Genomic DNA, 26,291 nt, shown 5'->3' with positions numbered 1-26,291 from the left:
CTGGAGCGGGGCGCGCAGGGGGCAGCTTGCGCCGTGCCGCTGTCCCCACGCTCTGCCCGCGTGGATCTCCAGCCGCGTCCCGCCTCTCCACGGGCCACGCCTGCCGACCCCGTCGCGCGCTTTCTCGTTCGTGCGGAAGGGCAGATGTGGGGGGACCTGGGTGTTGGAGGCTCGGAGGTCGTAAAATTGGCCCCAGGTCCGGGCTCTTCCGAAGCCCGGGGCCGGAAGAGCTGGGGCTTGGGCCGCCAGTCCGGGGAGACCTCCAAGCGGAACAGAAGGAGCACCTGCAGACGCTCGAAGCTTCCCCTGGGGAAAAGCATACGTCGGTAGACACGCTGCGCGGCGCCAGAGCTAACTCTCAGTTTACCGCGCGTCCTGCCTTGGGGGGTGCTGAGGCCCTTGGGGGGAACCCTTGAGCAAAGCAGAGGACGCGGGAGACCGTCCGGGTCAGGTGGGCCGAGACCCACGAAGGTGGAGGTCTGCTTCCCTACGTCCTGCGTAGAAAATGATTTTTAAACATTTTATTTTTGAAAATGATTTTTAGTCACACTTGTCGTGGAGGTAGGAAAAGGGAGGGAAGTCAAAAGAAAGGAGGAGGCCGACCTTTATTTTACAAGAAAAACCCAGGAAAAATGGATTGGTCGAATTGTGGAGTAGGAGGGAGGGAAGGAAGGATGAAGACATTCCTTCTTTGTTCTTAAAAGCCCGAGCACTTTGGTTTGTTTGTTTGTTTCCCAAAATCAAAATACAGAGAGGCAGTCCTTGTAGGGGCATGCTTATGCAATCGAGAGATGCTGCTCATTAATTAGTTCACTTTTAAAACATTTGCTGGGCTGAGCAAAGTTTTTAGAAGGTTCTTTCTCAGAACCCAGCCCCGATGTGAAGCTCAACTCGATTTAAGGCAGACCTAGGATCAAAATTTCAGACGAGATCATGCGTGTATACATCTGTACAAAAATACACATGCCACAGAGTTTGTATTCCTTCCAGGTGAAGACAAGAGATTCTATAGTAAATTATACGTGATGGCTGAGTTTTTTTCTGGTAACCTCTTGTCACCAGAGAGGAGTACTGAGTTATCTTTCTCTCCATTCCCAATTAATAAATCTACTGAGAGAGAGAGAACTCTCCTTATGAGAATGTGGCTTTCCCCCCCACTCTTTCTGGTTTAAACGTTCTTTCCTACACGTGAACACACACAGAATATACATGATAAGCAGAGTTTTCCCTAATCAGCCTGTAATGTATGATCTATATAAATCCATGCCCACTGTTGAGGACTTACTTTGTTCTTCACCATGTGGGCATTTCATCAGGAATCTTTGGTAGACCAATAAAACGATTATCTTTGCTGTGAATTTCTTTGTGATTAAATGGAAAATAGCATTAATGAACAACTTGAACAGTACTTTTTAATATCAAATGTCAACCAGTAAAAAAAAGACCCATACTTGTTCCAAATATTCAGAGTGATGGCTTCTCATTTGCAGTCATATTTTGGCAAAACTACTTCATATTAATGGAAAATTACTAAAAACAGTGCACGCATTCCAGATAGAGAGGCTTATTCACTGAGCTTTACCTCTAGCAACTTAAGCTATCTGGTTCAAATTACTTAAGTAGTTTCAACTGAAGGAAGGGCTGGAAAATTAGGAACTGTGGAATAATTTGTGTTTTGGTCTTTTCATGAAGCTTTAATCAAATCTGATTTTTGTGAAAACGAAAACAATACGATAATCCCTTCAGTGATCTTGTAGAACAGTGTGTAATTGTTATTAAAAAAGAAAAGTGTGCCCAAAGGATATTTTAATGAAGTGAGATGAATACAAATACAACTATTGCTAAGTTGTTTTTCCAGTTATTTTTCTCTCACACGTAAGACATGTAGGACTCCAGAATATGCACTTTAATGTGTTGTGATAATAAGAAAACTATTGCTGGTTTTCTTAGAGGAGCACTGTTATCTAGGGGCAATGCCCAAATCATTAGATAAGCATCATCTTTCCTGTCACATCATTGTCTACATGAAATTCCATCTTAGGAAATATGCGGGAATATTATATTTGTTTCAAAAGCTTGAAAATACAATAGAATTTGAAATATTGAAAACATGATCCTTCCTTGACAGTATCTTAGAAGTTGCAGAGGTGTCTCTTTTTGAGATGACTTTAATAATGACTGACTTTAATAATGCTGGAACGTAAGGGAAGATTTCAACAGCAGGCAAGATGTGATGAACGGACACAGGAACAATGAAGCTATTGACAAAACATGCCAACTTTTAGAATTCTATTTAAATTATTATTTTTCCTTCTAGTGCAGAGGAAGACGCCCAAGTGCATCAATGTTCATCAGACGCAGGGTAATAAAAACGTGAGCGACGGTCAATGGACCGTGACTGTAATATGATTGTTAGTGTAGGTGGGCGAGTGCCTGTTTAAAGAAGGTTTGCAGTCCTCAATGGAGGTAGGGGAAGCTTGTAGAAAATTGAGATCGTGAAGAAGAGGGAAAGACGGTTAATCAAAGAATAAGGCAAATTCAGTAATTAAAAAACTATTTTCTATTTTTGATTTGACTTTCGTCAATTGTTCCTGCCAGCTATTTAGATGAAATAAATGGAACATCATTTAATAAGCGGATCCTCTGATACATTTTCCTCTTAAAGTGTCTGATTCCTGGCATCCAAAGGAAACTGGAATACAAGTTAGTATTAGAACTTGAATTTGTTCTGCCAGAGTGAAAATTGGTTCCATTAGGCATCAGTCACAGAACTCTTACAGACCTGGCTAGGGCCGTAGATATGATATATCCAACTAGCTGAAATAATAAAGTCTTAAGTGATGCTAGATGTGCTTTGGGAAACCATCCAGAGGGTTTTAATTTTTTTTAATGAAAGTTTCCCAATTTTACAGTCCTCATAAATCTGGAACAAGCCTAATTTAGGTCATCAGGGTGAGTGAAACCTAAATGCCTGACCCTTTGGAAATAACGTCATAAAAATAAGTTAAAACGTGAAATATTCAGTTGTGCACCATCTTTACCAAGGATTCATTCCTGGACATTTTTCTTACTTGCCCATACTTCCTTCTCATTATAGATTTATAGTGCTCTGCAGAAACCCTTGGAAGAAGTGATATATCGGAGAGATACCCTTTCCGGAAGCTTAAAAGTTATATAAAATAAAATAAATAAAATAAAAATAAAATTTATAAAATAAAATAAAAATCTAAACAACAACAGCCGTACACACACACACACACACACATACACAAATCAACTGTATCTTAGATGAACAATTATATCTAATATATTAAGAAGGAAGGGGAAAACGTGCCTGTTAGCCAAAAGTTCATAGTTTGTTAAATATAGGAGGGTTTCAAATAAGTTCAATTCATAATACACATATGGATTTATATATATAAACATAATGATCTTTCATAACTAAAATTGATTGAAACCCCTGGCATATTCCTTATATGAAAATATTTTATTGCTATCATTAGATAATTAATTATACATTTTAAGAATTTAAAAGTTACTAACGAGAAATAGAATAGACAGTAGAAAATAGAATAGACAATAGAAAAATTAAAATAAATTTAAATTCTTTTAAATGCATCACAGAAACCTGTTTTCTATTACTTTTTATTTTGGGCAGAAAATGCGTCAACTTATTATTTGGCATCAATTTCTCCTTCTATGTATTTTGCCTTATTTACTTGTGAACAGATGTTATTAGCTAACAGTACCAAATTCAGTAATCATAAAATCTCAGAAGTAATGTTTTGACATGAATAGTAATTCAAATTTAGAAGTATTTATGGACAACCTAGAAACCTTACTTAAGTTAATTATTTTCTTATTCTTCTCTTGCCACCGGATTAACTTCCTTTGTCTACAAATGGGAGATACCAATTTTTTTAAGACATGTGGAAACAAATGTTATCTCCAACAATTTTGGCAATTTGGGACTTGAACTGAGCTTGTCCAAGTTCTTTAACTAATGGTTAAAGTAGACGAAGTAGTTTGCATTTCTTTTGCAGATTAAGAAAAACATTGAGGAATATTCCTCCGCATAAATGTAAGTATTTTTTAGTTCTTGCAAAATATCTGTTGGCTCCGAAACCATTAAGCAACAACAAAAAAGTCCCCATTAAAAGTTAACGAGTGAGGCGCCTCTGCGGCTCAGTTGGTTAAACCTCTGACTCTTGGTTTGGGCTCAGGTAAGGATCTCACAGTTTCGTGGGTTTGAGCCCCATGTCGTGCTCTGCGCTGGGAACATGGAGTATGCTTGGGATTCTTTTTCTCTCCCTCTCTCTCTGACCATCCCCACTTGGGGATGTCTCTGTCTGTCTCAAAATAAATAAACTTAAAAAAAAAATAGTTAATGGCCACCTGGCTGTTTCAAAGTAGTTCTGTAGACTTGGCCAGAAGCTGCATGTCGGAGCCTAGCTCTTCCTGGTTTTTCTCTCCTTCCACATTCAGAGATTGCTTTGCCTGTGGCTCTTCCCAATAGTGTGGAAAAAAAAAAATGCAATAGGCAGTTTCAGGAGTGTTGCCTTTAACAGCGTGTCTCAGGGGACTTAATATTGGAGGTGGCAATTGGCCAAAATAAGTAGGAAACTTGGGGGAGCTGCCAAGCTATACTGCTGATGAAAGTCCTGCCATAACTAAGGAGAATTCGGAAGGAAAGTTTTTCCATGAAAAAGAGCTAGACGCTGAATGACTAGTGGGGAGGGAGAACTGCTCCTGGTGTGTGTGTGTGTGTGTGTGTGTGTGTGTGCAGGGGGAAGGATAAACATTTGTGGATCTTTAGAATCATCTTATAAAAAAGCTATTTGGGGGGCGCCTGGGTGGCTCAGTCAGTGGGGCGACCAACTTCACTCGGGTCATGATCTCATAGATCATGGGTTCGAGCCCCACGTTGGGCTCTGTGCTGACAGCTCAGAGCCTGGAGCCTGTTTCAGATTCTGTGTCTCCCTCTTTCTCTGACTCCTCCCCCGTTCATGCTCTGTCTCTCTCTGTCTCAGAAATAAACATTAAAAAAAAAAAAAAGCTATTTGGGAGTAGACTTTACTTTTTTAAAAAAATGCTTATTTATTTTTGAGACAGAGAAAGAGGAGGGGAGAGAAGGGGAGGGGCAGAGGGAGAGGGAGAGAGATGATCTGAACGGGCTCTGTGCTGATAGCAGTGAGCCTGATGCGGGGCTTGAGCTCACAAACCCGTGAGATCATGACCTGAGCTGAAGTCAGACACTCAACTGACTGAGCCATCCAGGCACTCCAGGAGTAGATTTTATAAAAAAAAACCTTATAGCAAAGCTATTTGAAAATAGTTTTGTTGATTTGAGGGGCGCCTGGGTGGCGCAGTCGGTTAAGCGTCCGACTTCAGCCAGGTCACGATCTCACGGTCCGTGAGTTCGAGCCCCACGTCGGGCTCTGGGCTGATGGCTCAGAGCCTGGAGCCTGTTTCCGATTCTGTGTCTCCCTCTCTCTCTGCCCCTCCCCCGTTCATGCTCTGTCTCTCTCTGTCCCAAAAATAAATAAACGTTGAAAAAAAAAAAAAAAGAAAATAGTTTTGTTGATTTGAATATTGCTTTTCTTCATGCTTTAGAAAACAGAATTTTACCATTAACAGTACTTAATAACATTGGTCTGAGCTATGAAAATAATATAATGTGGAATTACAACATTTATTTATTTATTTATTTATTTATTTATTTATTTATTTATTTATTTATACTGTTTATTCCTGAGAGAGAGAGAGAGATCCAGAACATGAGTGGGGAGGGTCAGAGTGAGAGAGGGACACAGAATCTGAAGCAGGCTCCAGGCTCTGAGCTGTCAGCACAGAGCCTGACGTGGGGCTCGAACTCACGAGCTGTGAGATCATGACCTGAGCTGAAGTCAGCGCTTAACCAAGTGAGCCACCCAGGCGCCCCACAACAATTATTTTTTTAATGTTTATTTATTTTGAGAGAGAAGAGAGAGAGGGAGAGAGAGAGAATCCCAAGCAGGCTCCACTGTCAGCACAGAGCCCCAGGGTGGGGCTCAAACTCATAAACTGGGAGGCCATGACCTGAGTTGCTTGACTGTCTGAGCCACCCAGGCACCCCACAACAATTGTTTTAATGGCCACAAGTTTGGCCCATTCCAGAATGCACAGCCCTTTGTAATGTGACTTTGCTGCTCCCATCCAGAAGCAGAATCCATTTTCCAGCCCCTGTAACATAAGCTGGCCTCTGTGACTTACTTTGACAAATGTGATAGGGTGGAAGTGATGTTGTGCAAGTTCTAGAATTGAGGCCTTGTAAAGCTTTTGCAGCTTCCTCCTTTGTCGTCTTGGAACCTCATGCCCCCAAGAAGCCTGGGATTTTCATTGTGAGCAACTCCCACTGAGCCCAGCCCCCAGCACTCCGACTAGCTGGATGCAGCTATGTGAACGAGCCCAGGGAAATTCAGCAGAAGAACCACACAGCCAACAGAATCATGAAAGACAATAAATCATTGTTGGCTTAAGCCACCAGGCTTTGAGGCGGTTCCTTACACGGCAATAGATAACCATACTTGTCTTGTTATCTGCAAAGATCACAATCATACAAAGTTGAGAGAGAATTTGTTGATATAGCAAGTATTTAAATCAAGAGCTGTTTCTTTCTTTCTTTCTTTCTTTCTTTCTTTCTTTCTTTCTTTCTTTCTTTCTTTCTTTCTTTCTTTCTTTCTTTCTTTCTTTCTCTTTCTTTCTTTCTTTCTTTTTTTTAAGAGCCTGAGTTAGCATATGTGAAGTCATCACAGACCTGAGGTTCCTATCTATGTATGATTGTTATGGGGACATTTGATTTTCATCCCTGAGGTTGGTGAGATTTCAGAAAGTCACATTATTTTATATCATCCACAGAGCCACCCAGTGAAGCAGGCAATGTGTTTGCTACCTACATGTTAAGGTTGAATAAACGGGCACAGGAACACAACAGAAATCTGGAGACCAGCGTGTGGCTCGAAGGGGTATCCCCGAGGCGATGTCAATGAACCTCTTTTTTCCTACTTGGAAGTGGAAGAGATTGTCCTAGAGGATTTCTGAAGTTCCTTTCATCGTGGCAGAAGTCTCAGACTGGGCCACATGAATCAGAGCGAGTGGAGAGGAGGACAGAGCTGACCCCAACAGGAGCAGAAGCGGAGAGAAACCAGCTTGGGTGAGGCCGGGGCATCTGGATTTAACAGAAAGCTGTTCGTTCACTGCATTCATTGAACAAGAATTTGCGGACTGGTTTTTATCTGCCCAGCACTGTTCTAGGCACTGGAGATGCAGTGGAGGCTAAATCCCATAAAGCCTCGGCTTCTATGGGAGTTCTTCTTCTTTTTCTTCTTTTAACATTTATTTATTTTTGAGAGAGAGAGAGAGTGTGTGAGCCGAGAAGGGGCAGAGAGAGAGAGGGAGACACAGAATCTGAAGCAGGCTCCAGGCTCTGAGCTGTCAGTACAGAGCCTGATGCGGGGCTCGAACCCACGAACCGTGAGATCATGACCTGAGCCTAAGTCCAGCACTTAACCGACTGAGCCACCCAGGCACCCCAGGAATGTTCCTTTTTTAAAATTTCATTTTATTTTGTTTTATTTTATTTGAAAACACTTTTTTAAAAGTTATTTATTTTGAGAGAGAGGCAGAGAGAGTGATCAGGGGAGGGGCAGAGAGAGAGAGAGAGAGAGAGAGAGAGACAGAGAGAGTCCCAAGCGGGCTCTGCACTGTCAGTGCAGAGTCTGATGTGGGGCTTGAACTCACAAACTGTGAGATCATGATCTGAGCCAAAACCAAGAGTCGGACACTTAATCGGATGAGCCACCCAGGCGCCCCGGAATGTTCCTTAATTAAGGCCTGCACTGCAGAGTACTTGCTAATTCCCTGTTCTTTGAGGCTTTTAGTTCCACTTAGGGGTCTTGGCTCTACTTTCTGAGATATACTACTTTCCATAAAAATGGCTTGTGTTTGTAGCTGAGCAGTTTCCTCCGCCCTCTTCCTTCCCATGGAGACCTGGGGACTTAGAGGGCGACTTGCAATCTGGACAAAGCTAGCCTCTTTCAGTCCTAGCTGATACAAGTCCCTTAAAAGGTGTTGTAGGCTTTCTATGTGTGAGATTTATAGGCTACTCCATGAGAGAAAAGCCACACCCACAATTCTTTTTGATGCAGGCCTACCCCTTAGACTTCTTCATAGCTATTTTGAAATTAGGCCTCTTCGGGACCAAGATTCCTGGTAAGATTCCTGGAAGCCCTTTTGTCTATTAGATACCGCCTTTAATGTTTCTGAAGTTTTAGCAAACGGTCTGATCGTCCAACCCTCAAGTTCCTCTTTTTTTTTTTTTTTTTTTTTAATGTTTATTTACTTTTTGAGACAGAGAGAGACAGAGCATGAACGGGGGAGGGTCAGAGAGAGAGAGGGAGACACAGAATCTGAAACAGGCTCCAGGCTCTGAGCCGTCAGTCAGCACAGAGCCCGACGCGGGGCTCGAACTCACGAACCGTGAGATCACGACCTGAGCCGACATCAGACGCTTAACTGACTGAGCCACCCAGGCGCCCCAAGTTCCTCTTTACCCTGAGGCTATTTCTTACTCTGAGCATCTTTTGCTGCCCGGATCAGCTAGAGATGTGAAACAGTTTTGTTTTCCAACATAAGCAAGTCCTGGACTTCCTGTGAATTCTTCTAAATTCTACTTGCAGACCCTAGTTGCTTCTTTCGCCCCCCTCTCTCTGGAAGGACTTTTATCCTGTGCCGCCAGGATTAGCCAGCTGGGACTTCCCACATTCCACTTGGAAGTCAGTGTAGCTAGATTCAAAAGTTTATTAGCCGCCTTTTCTGTCTTCCAAGTCACCACAGGTGACAGCATTGCCAACTGTTTTTACTGCTACATAACACAGATCACCCTTCCACTTTTTCACTGCTTTTCCAATCTCTGCTGATGATCCTCTCACTATTTTTCCAGGCTTTGCTAACAGTTTCCTTCTGTTTTTCCAGCCCCTACCCATTGCCTGTCCCCAAACCAAGTCTTCGTACTTTCAGGTTTGTCCTGGCCGCACTTCACTCACGGAACCAATAATTGCATCAGTGAGAGTTCAGTCAGGGAAGCAGAGGCGTCAAGAGCATCGGAAGAGAAGGCGTTAGGAATTTGAGACATGACACAAATGGAAGACGAATGAGGGAGGTAAGCGGAAGTCTGGTAGGGGAGTTGAAGGATCAGAAGAAGAGTCATTATCCAGACTGCCTGCAGTCGGGCAAGTTGGAGTTGCAGAGAAATCTGAGAGGCCAACCACCGTTCAGGCTCTGAAATGGGACCACAAAGGGAGAGCTCACAGACAGGTCTTTAGAAGCTGTTGCCTCTGTGAGTCTGTGACTGCACATCTGGTGGTTTATCTGGGGCTGCTGTTAGTCTCCGGGCCAGCAGTTGGGGAGATGATCCGTGTGCAGGGGGAAGGAGAATGATGACAAGCCAGGGCCTGCCCAACCGCCCCCTCCGCCGCCCCCCGCCCCAGTCTGTCTTTTACCTTGTCTGGCTGGACAACCTCCTGAAGATAATGGCTGTTTTTTCACTCCTGCCTTTCCACTCAAGTTCCTCTTCTGACCCGTTCTAACTTGGAACCCACAGGAAAGGGGATTCTGGGAACTATAGTTAACAAGTGGGTAATAGCCCAGTCCAATGCACCCCGCATGCATTTTTCCATGCCTCTTGGGGGAATGGTACCACTTTACTGAGGTCTATTGTGAGAGGCAGAGAAGTCCAGACATCCAGGCATTTATGTGTGTGTGGGTAAGTGGAACAAAGAGAGTGACGGATAGTGCCATCATGATTTTGAGTGACTGGCCTGACTCTATTTTCTGTTGGGAAACAGAATCCAGCCTGTTCTTGGTGTCTAAGAATTATCTACAGCTGTGGTTTCCAACACTTGATTCACGTTAACCTCTAGGCCCACTGTCATCTGTCTCCATTAAAACCGATCTTATAGAGAATACTAATGACCTCCTTGATGCTAAACCCAATGGACGCTTTTCGGTTTTTATCATATTTCATTTTGGGGGGGAGAGTATGAGTTGTCAGCCATTCCCTCCTTGGCGTTCTTTCTTTCTTGGTTCTTAGGATGGCTTATTCTTTTGGGATTTCTTTTGTTCTGTCCATCCCTTGAATTCTTTCTTGTGTGAAGGTTCCATGCAGGGCTCTCTTCTACTCAGGGCTGAGCCGGAGCTGGCCTGCAGCAGCTTTCAAAAACCGATCGGGTGCATCTCGTCCCAGTTCCGTGTTCAGTGATGACAAGTTGGTAGTTTGAAAGTGACCACAGTGGGAGTATTTACACCACAGACATCAGCAAATGCTGCAATCAGGGCTCCTCTTGCTGGAGAGCGGATCGTGACACGCTTAAGCAGCACATCGATGCTTCTATTCTGGCTCTTCACACGCGCTCCCTGGATAATCCACCGTTTTAGTTTCAAGGACCATCTCTGAATTGATGGCTATCACATCTTTCATCTCCAGTTGAGATCTGTCTTGAGGCCCAGCTTTTCAAATGCCTTCCGGCTTCCCCCGGCTGTCCCACAAGCATATCATATTTCCCCTTAAAATAGCTCTCTCTCTCTCTCTTTTTTTTTTTTTTAATTATCTGTTTCAGTGAATGGCACCATCCGTGCCCTTTTCTCCCCCCCTCATCTCCCTACTCCTTATTCAAACAATCATCAAATATTCATCAAATATGCTCAATGACTACTCTGACTCTTCCTGGAATCCAGCCGTTCTTCCTCATACCCATTGCAACAGCCCTCAATCAGTGTTTCTCTCCCAGATTACTGCAACAACTTCCAAACTGACGTTCCTCCTTGTGGTCTTACCTCCTCCTAGTCTGTTCTCTGTGCTGCAGCCAGAATGATCTTTCAGGAGCACAAATATGATCATGTGACTGCCTTGTTTAAACCCCTTCAGCGGCTTCCTGCTGCTGTCAGCCTAAAAGTTGACTTTAATTTACATGGTGCACAAATTCTTTTTTTTTAATGTTTATTTATTTTTGAGAGAGTACAAGCGGGGGAGGGGCAGAAAGCGAGAGGGACAGAGGATCTGAAGCGAGCTCTGTGCTGACGGGCAGAGAGCCCCATGGGGGGCTCGATCTCACAAACCATGAGATCACGACCGACCTGAGCCCAAGTCTGCCTCTCACCCGACTGAGCCGCCCAGGCGCCCCTTGGTGCACAAATTCTTTGTAATGAGACCTTGCTTACCTTTTCAACCTCATAGCTTATTACAACTTCCCCAGACAGTTTTCATTTCTGGGTTTTTGTTGTTGTTGTTGTTCTTTCTTTTTAGTGTTTATTTATCGAGAGAGAGAGAGAGAGAGAGAGAGAGAGAGGCAGAAGGAAAGAGAATCCCAGGCAGGCTCCATGCTTAGCACGGAGGCCCACGTGGGGCTCAATCTCACGACCATGAGATCACGATCTGGGGCAAAATCAAGAGTCAGATGCCCGATCGACTGAGCCCCCCAGGCGCCCACCTCTGGGGTTTTTAATACGCAGTGCTCTCTACCTGAACCACACCGCCTCTCTGCTCTCAGTTTCTCCGTTCACTCCCCTCATCCTTTAACTCAGAAAGCGCCTCTTCTGTGTGGCAGAGACAATGCTGTGGGCTCACCGAGGCATTTCATTTTCTTTCTTGGGCCCAGGAAACCTGCATGATCCGTATCTCTTGCATCGAGGTGGGGCCATGCGGCTGGTCCTGGTTAATGGAATGTAAATGAAAACTATGTGTGCTTTCCAGATGCAAGTTGTTAAGTATCTGAAGTGCCTTTCCACCACCATCCCCATCCCACCTCACCCCTGCCCTATGCTGGACGACTCAGGGGCAGCCTTGAAGTTCTAAGTTTGTGTGGTCCCAACATGGAAGCTGCCTGGGGCCCCTGAGACACCTTTGGAGGAAGACCGCCAAGGAATCTGCCCAGGCTGAACAAAAAATATTTATTGTATTAAAATCACTGACATTTGGGGGTTGTTTTACCAGGTAGCGAGCAAGTGTCCCGATTAATGCAGTTTGGGAATCTGTTCCTACAAGCCCTTTGAGGTTTGGTCGAGTACTCGCCTACGTATTCCCGTACCTCTGTGTCCTTATCCCTCACAGAGACCTTCTCTCTATGTCCCATAAATGCCTGTGCTGTGGTTTCTCTCCGGCAGCTGTAAGCTCTTGGAGGCCAGGGATTGTGTCTTGCTCATGATTGCCTAGCCCAGCACCCAGCAACTGATTTGCCATCTGCAACTGGTTTCCCGTCTGCTACGCTAGTCCTTTCCTACCCTCTTCATTAACCAGTTGAGGCCTCCCATTTATATAAGTGCAGCATCTCTTGAAGCTGTCCCCTCCCTCACCCAGTCATCCAACAATACTAGGGGCTTATTCAGTCCAGAGGGATGAGTGCTGCTCTCAAACATCAGGCAGAGAAAAAGCTGGAGAGTTGAGTCAGTTCACCTCTGGGCTCCCGGTTAGGACTGCTGTTCCTTACATCATTGCTCTGTGGTATCACTCTAGTCAAGGCCTGGCCCCCACTGCTATTCCTCCTCCGTGGCCTTCTAGGCCTGGATATGGGACCTGGATCACCTGTGCAGAATTCTCCTTCATGGTGAGTTCCCCTTTGAAGCCCATGTGCTTTGTTCCTACCCTGTCTCAAGCCTTTGGAGCGGTTGCCAGGACATTGAATCTCACAGGGAAGGGGTCAGGGTTTCATCACTTTCCTCCCAGGATGCTTCTTGGTCTCCATGCAAATTTACAGGGACCGCCTCCGTATACCAAGCTTTGATCAAGAGGCAACTTTTTCAGGCCACAAAAGGTCCTCTTATCCTTTCTCCCAGAGCAGCAAGTGCCTGTTCAGCACGTATTTACATAACTACTAAAGGCCACTCATGGGTTCTGGCCCCCTCCGCTCACCAATAGAGAGCAGATACATTCTAAATGACGTCCTCTGTTCAGCTCAACCAGCAGTTGTCAAACGTTTTTGTCTCAGGACCCATTTTTCCTCTTAACGGTGTTTATTTAATAACAGTTCTGTTTATCTATAGTTACAATATTAGAAATTAAAATAGAGAAACGTTAAAAAATACGTTCATTAATTCATTTAAAAATAACAATAATAGGGGTGCCTGGGTGACTTAGTTAACCATCTGACCCTTGGTTTCGGCTCAGGTCAAGGTCTCATGGCTCTTGAGTTCGGGCCCCACGTCGGGCTGTGCTGTCATCCGAGAGCCTGCTTTGTATCCCTCTCTCTCTCTGTCCCTCCTGCCCCCCATCGCTCTCTCTCTCAAAAACAAAATAAACATTAAGAAAGTAACAATAATAAACCCTATGTTAATGCAAATAAAATGCATTTTATGAAAATAGCTATCTTTTCCAAAATAAAAAGCTTTAGTGGGAAGAAAAAAATTCACATTTTTGTAAATATCTTTCCTATCTGGCATAACAGAAAACGCTGGATCCTCGTATTTATTTCTGGATTCAATCTGCTGCAATGTGTAGTTTTGGTTGAAGTACTTGGGAAAAAGAGGAATATTTTAGTAGCCTTTTTAGAAAATCATATATTATTCTTTGATACCCCACCAAAACTCGATAAATTTTAATTTGTTAAAATTTAGTTTGTAATGTTGAATCTGAAATCATATCAGATCTGTTGATCTATTTTGCAGTTTGTCTTTTTTATTAATGTTACTTATTTATTTACTTATGTAAGTTTATTTATTTATTTGTTTGTTGAGAGCGCGAGAGAGAGGCAGAGAGAGCGACAGCGATGGAGAGAATCCCATGCAGGCTCCACGCTGTCAGTGCAGAGACCCACATGGGGCTCGATCTCACAAACTGTAAACCTGAACTGAAATCGAGAGCTGGACATTTAACTGACTGAGCCACCCAGGCGCCCCAGTCTATTTTGCAGTTTGAATGGAGTTTTTGGGTGCAGAGAGAGAGAGGGAGAGAGAAGGAGTGAGAATGCGGAGCTCGGAGTGGGGCTCGAGCTCACCTGATGTGGGGTCAAAATCACGAACCGTGAGATCATGACCTGAGCTGAAGTTGAAGGCCTAACCGACTGAGCCATCCAGGTGCCCTGGATCTTTTACCCATACAAAACTTTGTTACATCGTGTGCCGGGCACGTGGGAAATACTAGTCCCCTGAATTATGTAGATCTTTTGAATGTTGACACAAGTCACTAAACAATATTTATTTATTTATTTATTTATTTATTTATTAAAAAATTTTTTTTGATATCCTGAATTTTTTTTAAATTTTATTAAAAAAATTTTTTTTAACGTTTATTTATTTTTGAGACAGAGAGAGACAGAGCATGAACGGGGGAGGGGCAGAGAGAGAGGGAGACACAGAATCGGAAGCAGGCTCCAGGCTCTGAGCCATCAGCCCAGAGCGGGGCTCGAACTCATGGACCGCGAGATCGTGACCTGAGGTGAAGTCAGATGCTTAACTGACTGAGCCACCCAGGAACCCCTTAAATTTTATTTTTTAAAATTTACATCCAAATTAGTTAGCATATAGTGAAACAATGATTTCAGGAGTAGATTCCTTAATGCCCCTTACCCATTTAGCCCATCCCCCCTCCCACAACCCCTCCAGTAACCCTCAGTTTGTTCTCCATATTTACGAGTCTCTTTTGTTTTGTCCCTCTCCCTATTTTTATATTATTTTTGTTTCCCTTCCCTTATGTTCCTCTGTTTTGTCTCTTAAAGTCCTCATACGAGTGAAGTCAATGATTTTTGTCTTTCTCTGAGTAATTTCACTTAGCATAATACCCTCCAGTTACATCCATGTAGTTGCAAATAGCAAGATTTCATTCTTTTTGATTGCCGAGTAATACTCCATTGTATGTATATACCACATCTTCTTTATCCATTCATCCATCGATGAACAGTTGGGCTCTTTCCAAACTTTGGCTATTGTTGATGGTGCTGCTATAAATATGGGGGTGCATGTATCCCTTCGAAACAGCATACCTGTATCCCGTGGATGAATGCCTAGTAGTGCAATTGCTGGGTCGTAGGGTAGTTCTATTTTTAGTTTTTTGAGGAAACTCCATACTGTTTTCCAGAGTGGCTGCACCAGCTTGTATTCCCATAATTTTTTTTAACATTTATTTATCTTTGAGAGACAGAGCATGAGTGGGGGAGGGGCAGAGAGAGAGAGGGAAACACAGAATCCAAAACAGGCTGCAGGCCCTTAGCCGTCAGCACAGAGCCTGATGTGGGGCTTGAACCCACAAACTGCGAGATCATGACCTGAGCTGAAGTCAGACCCTTAGCCGACTGAGCCACCCAGGCGCCCCACTAAACAGTATTTAAAGAATCACATTTGTTGTCTTCATCATTTATCTCATCTGAATACCTTTAAGGATTGGGAAGCTGTTAAACTCATAGTGGCGGATACAAGTTTTCCAAAATCCTAATTTTCCCTTAAAAGCTCACATTTTATCTCTGGCAACCAACACTGTCAGTTGTTTTCTTTGAAGTGACAGGCTCACTTCATTTATGTTTGAGAAAATGTGCCAAATACCCAAGTCAAAATAATCATAGTACGTCTGTCAGTTCTTTTAAGTAAAAATGGTGTTCCATGAAAAAGCTGCTGGTTTAGCTTAGAACTCAAGCAATCACACAAGTGCTTTTCCCTGGGGCAACCAGGCTACTTTGGTATGCAGCAGAAATGTTTTATTTCCATTTTGTCACATAGAATATTAAAAAGATGCATAATTAGAGTTAGGATTTAACACAATTAATAATTTTAAGTAAAAGTGGCTTTATTTTTATCTATCTATCTATCTATCTATCTATCTATCATTTTTTGTTTGTTTTTTGTTTGTTTTATTGTGAATGTATGAAAATAGTTTGGTGCCACTGCCTTGATTTGTGCTAAGTGGCTAGCATTTTTACACACATTTGCTTTTGTACCATCAGTGCAAATGTAAGTAGTGGAAAAGGCAAATTGACATCTTAAGGCGTATTATTAAAATACTTTGATCTTACAGATTCCCTGAAAGGATCTGGGGTCCTCCAAGATTTTCAGACCACATTCTAAGAACTGTTGAGTTAGACAGTTCTCCTTCTTTCTTCTCCTAATTAAAACAAACAAACAAACAAACAAACAAATAAATAAAAAACAAAAAACCCACAAAAAACATATTGAGGTATAATTGATATACAATAAGCTGCAGATATGCTTCTTTACCTAAGAAAAATTCTTGAATTCTACCTTATCAGGCACCCAGCATGTGGAAACACTTATCCCAGCCTTACCATGTATTTCCTGCCCCTGACTTGGAATTGGCTATTTCTTCAAGGAGCCTTGCTTCCATTTAGTGAGAGATAGTATTTAGAACACAGAATCTGGGGCACCTGGGTGGCTCAGTCGGTTGGGCGTCCGACTTCGGCTCAGGTCATGATCTCAAGGTTTGTGGGTTCAAGCCCCACATCAGGCTCTGTGCTGACAGCTGAGAGCCTTGAGCCTGCTTCAGATTCTGTGTCTCCCTCTCTCCCTGCCCCACCTCCACTTGTGCTCTGTCTCTCTCTATCTCAAAAATAAATTAAAAAAATTAAAAAAAAAAAGAACACAGAATCTGGGTACTAGGCATGCTTACTGCCACCTGTTTAAGACTGCTCCTAGGTACTTTGAGTGGTTAGAGCTAGGAAATATAACTATATATATCTCTCTATATCTCTCTATATAGATGGATAATGGAGATACAACTATATAAATCTCCATATATCTCTCTATATAGATAGATAATGTGGAGGAGAAAAGATAATTTTCACTCTACCCTCTGAATTCTTGGCTGAGACTCCTGTAATAAAAGACAGATTAACAAGAGAAGAACAAAGAGAAGTTTACTAACATGTATACTTCATGTATATATGGGAGATGCCTAGGGAAAAATGAATAACTCTCAGAGGTGGCTTAGAACTCCAGCTTAAATATCATCTTCAGCTAAAGACACAAGAAAGGTGTGGAGGAGACCACTTATGTGGAACTTACCAGAAAAGGTGTGGTAAACAAGAGTATGATTTGTTATGCAGGTTTAAGTCAGTGCCTTCTTCATTGGCAAGTTGTCTCCTGGATTAACTTTTCTCTTTCTTGGTAGAAAGGAGAGAAGGGGCACCTTTGTACATGAATGTCTTGCTTTAGAGAGAGAGTAGAGAGTTTTCTTGCTTCTGCCTGTTTTTAATTGCTTTCAGCTCAAAATAATGCTATGACAATGTGCAATATTTTGGGGTGGCATATTTTGCAACCCTTCAGTAGATAGATTTAAAAATCAAGCTTATATTAATATTTCCAATTCAAATTTAATAAGTTCAGTGTATTTATTTGCTTCTTTTATTTTATGCTTCCAACTCTTTTATGCTGAAATTCTTGGTGCCAAACAACAGTAATGTAATTATTTATTTTCTTGACCTATATGTTTATAAAATAGTTTGTGAATTTTAAAAATAATTTTTTAATTTAAGCTCACCTATTTATTTATTTTAAAGTTTATTTATTTATTTATTGAGAGAGAGAGAGAGAGAGAGAGATTGATTGAGAATCCCAAGCAGTCTCTGCACTGTCAGCACAGAGCCCGACATGGGGGCTCAAACCCATGAACGATGAGATCATGACCTGAACTGAAGTTGGTTGGTTAACCACCAGGTTAACCACCTGAGCCACTCAGGTACCCCTAAAGTTCATCTATTTATTTGGAGAGGCAGGGGGAGGGGCCGAGATAGAGAATTCCAAGCAGGCTCCATACTGTCAGCACAGAGCCCAACATCGGGCCCCATCCCATGACCTTGAGATCATGACTTGGCCAAAATCAAGAGTTGGATGCTTAACTGACTGAGCCACCAAGGACCCCCAGTTTGTGAACATTTTTATATGATTGCATCCATATTCTCAATAAAGCATGAGGTAAGGTTATCAGCTGAGAGTGAAGGGAGCAAGGGTGTTGGAGGTATGAGCACAGAGAAGCTCTAAAGTAGTCCTTTTCAAGAATGGGTAAGGGAATTTTCTAGGGCATGTAGTAGAATTGTCTGGCAGCTTTAATTCCTCTATTTGGGGTTTGTGATAATACATTTAATGTCACAACAATCAGCAGGGTTGTGTGACTTTCTGCAGTTGTGGACCCCGCTCACATGTGGTCATGGGATTGTATGTAGGGGTCTAGTCTAGTCAGGACTGGGATTTTCTAGTCAAATGCAAAGAAAAAAGAGAGGAGCCAGAGGTTAAGAGTGTTTTCCTAGAAGTAGTGCTGGGTCACAGAATCTAAGAGTAATTGTAAGAAGAAAGTCAGAGCATGAGGGCAGTGAAGAAATGATTAGGCCAATGGATTAAAGATCCCTGTAAGATGAAAAATAGCACACAGGATCCAGAGTAAGTAAATTGGAAGGATAAAAATAAGAAGGAATGACCAAAGGGTGGGATGCTTTGACAGCATGCTTTTGAGGAGGAAAAAGCTGCACAGGATAACGTGTGACAGGGACAGAGAATTCAGTAGAAGCAGGATGTTGGAACAAGGGATAAGGAGATATGTGTTTCTTAAGAATTCTCAGCGATATGGGAGGTGAAATCCTAGGTGTCCTACCATACATGGAATGTTATTGGAGTCATTTGGATTTAAATGTCATGATATGGAGAAAGCCCTGCAGTCTGGAGGATGGGCAGACATCCAGATGACTGACTTCTGGGTTACACTTTGGGATCTTGTCTAGAGCAGTTTGAACTCTGGTGCAGATCCAGCTGCCTATTGGATGCCATCACTCCAGAATTGAGACAGGAGTACATCTTTGCTAGGACAACCTCACCTACCCAACTTTCGCTAATAAGTTAACCTGCACAGGATATTTTGGTTCTTGAACAAGACTTCAAAGTCAGAGAATTTATTGAAACTACTTGAGACGGTCCTTGAAGCTATAATTCAAGAAGGGAGGTTTTAGGCAGAGGGAGCATTGGGTATGCAACACTGTGTGAGCTTCCTAGAGTGTCCAAGACCAAGGAATTCCAGAAATAACATGTGAGAGGGAATCCTGGAAGTCAGCGTGCAGATCTATGGCCAAAGAGTTCCTGAAAGAGGAAAGGAGGTCCTAGGTAGGTGTGCTTTGATTGACCTAATGTTCTTATCTTGCTGCAGTTGCTGGGAGAGGGTCCCCTACAGAATGGGCTTATTCTGTAGGGCAGGCAGCGAGAAAATCAGTGGAGCCCCTGGAGGAGGCCATATGCTGCCAGAAACTGCTGTATAGAGTTTTGCAAAGAGTTCTAAGACCCAGACAGGAGAGATTTGAAGGAAAAAAAAACAACAACAACAACAACAAAAACCAGGCTGAATTAGAGTCGGTGACTGTCTCTACTGTTCATAGTGGTATGTCGCATGTATAGGAGATAAAACTCAGAGTTAAGCCCACGAGTCCAGTAAAATCAAGATACAGGCATATATCAGAGATATTGTGGGGTTCAGCTCCAGCGAAAATCCCTTCAAATGAATTTTTTGGTTTCCCAGTGCATATTAAAATCATGTTTACATTACACATTATTCCATGAAGTGTGCAATGGCATTTTATGTAAACAAACAATGTACATACCTTGATTAAAAAAAAGCTTTATTGCTGAAAAATGCTAACCATCATCTGAGCTTTCAACAAGTCATAATCTTTCATTCTGGTGGAGGGTCTTGCTTTGATTCTGATGGCTGCCGACTGATCTTGGGTGGTGGTTGCAGCAGGCTGGGGTGGCTGTGGCAATTTCTCAAAATAAGACAACAGTGAAGTTTGCTGCATTGACTTCATTTCAGGAGTGATTTCTCTGTCACATGCGATGCTGTTTGATACCATTTTACCCACAGTAGAACTCCTTTCCTCCCCCCTCCCACCCTTTTAAAAAACATTTTAAGTGATCTCTATACCCAATGTGGGGTTTGAACTCACAGCCCTGAGATCGAGAGCAGCATGCCCCACTGACTGAGCCAGCCAGGCACCCCAGGAGAACTTCTTTCAAAATTGGAGTCAGTCCTCTCAAACCCTGTCACTGCCTTATTAATTAAGTTTATATAATATTCTAAATCCTTTGTCGTCATTTCAATCATCTTCACAGCCTCTTAACCAGGAGTAGATTCCATCTCAAGAAACCATGTTCTTTGCTCATCCATAAAAAGCAGCGCCTCATCCAGTCAGGTTTTATCATGAGAGGGCAGCAATTCAGTCCCCTCTTCAGACTCTTCTTCCAATTCTAGTTCTCTTGCTATTTCCACAACATCTGCAGTTACTTCTCCCACTGAAGCTTTGAATCCCTCAAATTTATCTATAAGGGTTGGGATCAATTTCTTCCAAATTCCTATCAGCGTTAATCTTTTGACTTCTCATGAATCACAGATGTTCTTAATGGCATCTAGAATGGTGAATCTTTTCCAGAAGGTTTTCAATTTTCTTTGCTCAGTAAAGAATGCCCAGAGGAATCACTATCTATGGCAGCTATAGCCTTATGAAATGCATTTTTTTTTTAAATTTTAGAGACAGAGAGAGAGAATCTTAAGCAGGCTCCACACCCAGTGATTCAGGGCTTGATCCCATGACCCTTGGGATCATGACCTGAGCTGAAATCAAGAGTCAGATGCTCAACCAGCTGAGCCACCCAAATGGCCCCATGAAATGCATTTCTTGAATAATAAGACTTGAAAGTCAAAATTACACTTCGATCCACGGGTTTCAGAACGAATGTTGTGTTAGCAGGCATGAAAATAACATTAATTTCATCGTACGTGTCCCTCAGAGCTCCTGGGTGACCTGGTGCATTGTCAATGAGCAATCATATTTTGAAAGGAATGTTTTTTTTCAGAGCAGCAGATCTCAATGGCGAGCTTAAAACATTCTTCAGCCATATTGTACACAGATGTGCTGTCATCCAGGCTTTGTAGTTCTATTTGTACAGCACAGGCAGAGTAGGTTGAGCATAATTGTTAAGGGCCCTGGGATTTTGAGAATAAGTGAACTTTGGCTTCACCTTCAAGTCACCAGCTACATTAGCCCCTGACAAGAGAGTCAGCCTGTCCTTTGAAACTTTGAAGCTTTGAAGCCAGGCATTGACTTCTCCTCTCCAGCTATGAAAGTCCTGGATGGCATCTTCTTCCAGGATAGGGCTGTTTTCCTTACATTGAAAATCTGTCGTTTAGCATGGCCACCATCATTAATTATCTTAGCTAGTACTTCTGGATAACCGACTGCAGCTTCTACATCAGCACTTGCTGCTTTTGTCTTATTGATATGGCTTCTTTTCTTAAACCTCATGAATCAACCTCTGCTAGCTTCTAACTTCTGTTCTGTGGCTTCCTCACCTCTCTCAGCCTCCAGAGAATTGAAGGGAGTTAGGACCCTGGTCTGGATTAGGCTTTGGCTGAAGGTTGTGGCTGGTTTGATCTTCTCTCCAGACCACTCAAACTTTCTCCACACCAGTAATAAAGCTGCTTCACCTTCTTACCATTTGTGTGTTCACTAAAATAGCACTTTTAATGTCCTTCAAGAAATTTTCCTTTGCATTCACGACTTGGCTGTTTGGCTCAAGAAACCTAGCTTTTGGCCTATCTCAGCATTTGACGTCTTCCTCACTAAGCTTAATCATTTCTAACTTTTTTTTTTTAATTTTTTTTAACGTTTATTTATTTTTGAGACAGAGAGAGACAGAGCATGAACGGGGGAGGGTCAGAGAGAGGGAGACACAGAATCGGAAACAGGCTCCAGGCTCTGAGCTGTCAGCACAGAGCCCGACGCAGGGCTCGAACTCACGGACCGTGAGATCATGACCTGAGCCGAAGTCGGCCGCTGAACTGACTGAGCCACCCAGGCGCCCCAATCGTTTCTAACTTTCGATTTAGGGGTGCCTGGGTAGCTCAGTCGGTTCAGCATCCAACTTTGGCTCAAGTCATGATCTCATGGCTTGTGAGGAGCCCTGATTCAGGCTCTGTGCTGACAACTCAGAGCCTGGAGCCTGCTTCAGATTCTGTGTCTCCCTTTCTCTCTGCTCCTCCCACCACTCATGCTCTGTCTGTCTCTCTCAAAATAAATAAATAAATAAACATTAAAAAATTAATTTCTGATCTAAAGTGAGAGAAATGTGACTCTTCCTTTCACTTGAACACTTAGAGGCCATTGTGGGGTTATTAACTGGCCTAATTTCAATATTTTGTGTCTCAGGGAATGGGGAGGCCTAGGGAGAGGGAGGGAGAGAAAGAGAGAGAGAAAGAGAGAGTGAGAGAGAGAGAGAGAGATGGGGGAATGCCTGGTTGGTGAAACAGAACACACATATTTATCAGTTAAGTTCATCATCTTATATGGGTGTGGTTTGTGGCACTCCCCAAACAATTACCGTGGTGACATCGGTCACCCATCATAGATCACCGTAACAAATGTAATAACAAAAAAGTTTGAAATATTGTGAGAATTGCCAAAATGTGATAGACGCAAAGGGAGCAGGTGCTGTTGGAAAAATGGCACCAATAGACTTGCTTGACGCAAGGTTGCCATGAACCTTCAGTTCGTAAAAAATGAAGTACCGTGAAGTGCAACGGAAGGAGGTGTGCCTGTACTAGAACAGGAGGCGACTGGGAGAGATGTTAAGCCTTGCTTTCCCACAAGAATCCCTGGAGTTTTGGGGACAGACACTAGATTTCCCCCTGAATATAGGATAGGACAGTGAGCCCTTTTTTTTTTTTTTTTTTTTTTAGGTACAATCCTATATCACATTATATTAGTTTTAGACTTACAACATAATGATTCAATGTTTATACACATTGCGAAACAGTCACCACAATGAGTGTAGTTACCATTCATCACCACACCTACGTATGGAATTTTTTTTCCTTGTGATGAGAACTTAAAAACATTTTTTTAAATTCCAGTATAATTAACAGTGTTCTATTAGTTTCAGGTGTACAATATAGTGTTTTTAATAATTCTATATATTATTCAGTGCTTATCATGATGCATGTACTGTTGACCCCCTTGGCCTCTTTTATCCGTTCCCCCTTCACCTTCCACCACCTCCCCTCTGGCAACCACCAGTTTGTTCTCTATAAGAACTTTTTTTTTTAATGTTTATTTTTTAGTTTTTTTGAGAGAGAGAGAGAGAGCGAGCACACGTGTGTGCATGCACGTGAATGAGGGAGGGGTAGAGAGAGAGGGGGACAGAGGATCCGAAGTAGGCTTTGTGCTGCCAGCAGAGAACTCCACGTGGGGCTTGAACTCTTGAACTTTGAGATCATGACCTGAGCTGAAGTCGGATGCTTAACCAACTGACTGAATCACCCAGGTGCCCCATCTATGGGAACTTTTAAGATTTACTCTCTTAGCAACATTTCAAATGTAGGTATTGTCAAATTACCCTCTAAATAGGTTGTGCCAGTTTTCACTTCCAAAGGCTAATTCTAAATTATTTTTTAACATTTATTTATTTTTGAGAGGGGTGGGGGTAGGGGCAGAGAGAGAAGGGAGGCTCAGAATCCAAATCAGGCTCCAGGCTCTGAGCTGTCAGCACAGAGCCTGACGTGGGGCTTGAAACCACGAACTGGGAGATCATGACCTGAGCCGAAGTCCGATGCTCAACCACTGAGCCACCCAGGTTCCCTTCATAGGCTAATTCTAATCATGAACTGCCTGTTGACCCTAGATGACCAAAGGACTTGTGGACAGGCAGGCAACTGAATTTGGGGTTACATCAAAATGACCTGTTTGGCATAGCTTTAGAAACTTTCACTCCTGTGGCTACCCTTGTGGGTCATACCAGGTGGGCTTTGGTTACCTTGTCATGCTCTTCATTAGTTTCTTTTGTTGGTTTCATATCCTCTGTCCACCCTTTAAGCTTCTTTCTTGCTTGCTTTGTATATTTGTCTGAGTGATTTGGTTCTTTCTATGGCTTTGAGCTTTACAAGTTGATGCCTTCCAGATCTATACTTTCAGAGTTAAACCCATGTATTCTTTGTTGCCATTTGTTTTTGTTTTTAAAGTTAATTTATTTTTGAGAGAGACAGAGACAGCACCCAGTGGAGGAAAGGCAGAAAGAAAGGGCGAGAAAGAGAATCCCAAGCAGGCTCCGCACTGTCAGCGCAGAGCCCTACACGGGGCTCAAACTCATGAAACCATGAGATCGTGACCCAAGAGTTGGTCACTTAGCAAATTGAGCCACCCTCTTTGTTGCCTCAGAATAAATAAATAAACTTAAAAAAAAAAAAAAGGTAGCAACTTGGCCACTGCCATAGCTCTGTGACAGTCCTCCCAGGTTCCAGTTTCTTCTCTTATAATCTAACCTCCAGCTCACTGTGAGAATTCTCTTTTTAAAGCTGTGTTTTTCTTTCTTTCTTTTTTTTTTTTTTTTTTTTTTTGAGAGAGACAGAGATAGCGCAAGCAGGGTAGGGGCAGAGAGATAGGGAGACAGAGAATCCCAAGCTGTCACTGAGCTGTCAGCACAGAGCCCCATGCAGGGCTCAAACTAACGAAGGGAGCGATCATGACCTGAGCCAAAACCAAGAGTCCTACGCTTGACCGGCTGAGCCACCCAGACGCCGGAGAATTATCTTTTTAAATCCAAGTCCAATCCTCAGCTTGAATGTCTTACCTTTGTGACTTCCAGAATAAATCTGAGTGATTTAGCACAAGGTCAATAGCCATCTGGAATCCTGTCTGCCTGAGAGCTTCATGGTTTTCCATTCCTTCCTCCCACACACTCCCAGCTGCCCTTATCCTTGAGTGCGGCGGCCACACTGAACTGGACTCTTTAACACCTCCTTTTCCTTCCCGGCTTACTTATTGAATAGGGATCTGGTTAAAAGGTAACCTCTTTTACAAATGCTTTTCCACCCTTTCTCATAAAGAATGGCTGTGACAGAGATAATCACTGTCTGCACTGCTATGAAAGTGAGGGCATACCAGCATTATTGTACTCACCACACCAGACTAGGACATCTGACTACCTTGCTTGACGGGCACTCCCAAGGGGGGTGGGGTCCAAGCATCCTGGTCATTTTCATAGTCCTGACTATTCACAATGGCTGGCCCATGGTAGGCACTAAATACACATTTGTTGACTCGGTGAATGAGAACGAGGGTCTAGAGTAGCATATATGAGCTGGGGAAAATCCTTTATTCTCACCTGGGATCAGTATTCTTTATTTGTAAAACGGTCCCTTCCTTTCTCAAAATTAAAAAAAATTTTTTTTTTTAATGTTTACTTACTTTTGAGAGAGGGAGACAGAGTATGAGCAGGGGAGGAGCAGAGAGAGGGAGACACAGAATCCAAAGCAGGCTCCAGGCCCCGAGCTGTCAGCCCAGAGCCCAACACGGAGCTGGAACCGACAGACTGTGAGGTCATGACCTGAGCTGAAGTTGGATGCTCAACCAACTGAGCCCCCCAGGTGCCCCTTTCCTTTCTTAAAGGTTTATAGTCCTGAGATGATAGATATGTCTCAACTCTTGAAATTGAGGATTAGGAAGTATTACTTTTGCTCTTTAAGTGACTATAATCCTACTTCATTAATATGAGATCTGCCCAGCAGCCTGATTTCTTTTCTGCACGGCCTGGCCGTTTCGGGTTTGCAGTGTTGCTCAGCAACATTCTAGATTCACCACATTATAATCAAAGAGCTCAGTACAAGTGCATTATTTATTTATTCAGAACTCCTTCAATGTATGTCAATGTTTGTCTCATATTTTCCTGGTATTTTCGCCCTTGAATATTTTTCCCACTTTATTAAAATATGATTGGCAAGCAAAAATTATATGTATTTAGGTTGTATAAACATAATTTGGGGGGAAATTTTTTATTGTGGTAAAATATGCATAACATAAAATTGACCATTTCAACCATTTTTAAGTGTTCCTCCTTAGATTTTATTGGCAAATAATTCAAGGATATCATTCCAATCCCCCCAATGTTCAATAATATATTGAATATCTATCTATATCAATATATAGATTTCTCCTATAGCAGTGGAAATCTGCCTATCATCTGAGAGGTTCAACACTTAGAATGAGCAAGTACAGGGGTGCCTGGCTGGCTCAGTCAGAAGAGCATGTGACTCTTTTCTTTTTTTAATTTTTTGTAAGTTTATTTATATATATATTTTTGAGAGAGAGAGTACAAACGGAGGAGGGCCAGAGAAAGAGAGAGAAAGAGAGAGAGAGAGAGAGAGAGAGGGAGAGAGAGAGAGAGAGAGAGAGAGAGAGAATCCCAGGCAGGGAGCCCTATGTGGGGCTCAAACTCACAAACTGTGAGATCAC

The 26,291-nt window shown here is 42.7% G+C and overlaps 1 long non-coding RNA gene across 1 annotated transcript in view; it reads left to right on the top strand.

Moving 5' to 3' along the window:
- Positions 1-3,627: 3,627 nt before the first annotated feature.
- Positions 3,628-26,291, top strand: part of LOC123386463 — a 46,496-nt gene continuing 23,832 nt past the window's right edge. Inside the window, exons 1-3 of the long non-coding RNA XR_006600338.1 lie at positions 3,628-4,081; positions 6,898-7,192; positions 9,058-9,199. This is a non-coding gene — a long non-coding RNA (uncharacterized LOC123386463). The remainder of the gene's footprint in view (positions 4,082-6,897; positions 7,193-9,057; positions 9,200-26,291) is intronic.

This window comes from Felis catus, chromosome B4 (genome assembly GCF_018350175.1).
Source record: "Felis catus isolate Fca126 chromosome B4, F.catus_Fca126_mat1.0, whole genome shotgun sequence".
Lineage (NCBI taxonomy): Eukaryota > Metazoa > Chordata > Mammalia > Carnivora > Felidae > Felis > Felis catus.
This window is presented reverse-complemented; position numbering and strand designations above follow the sequence as displayed.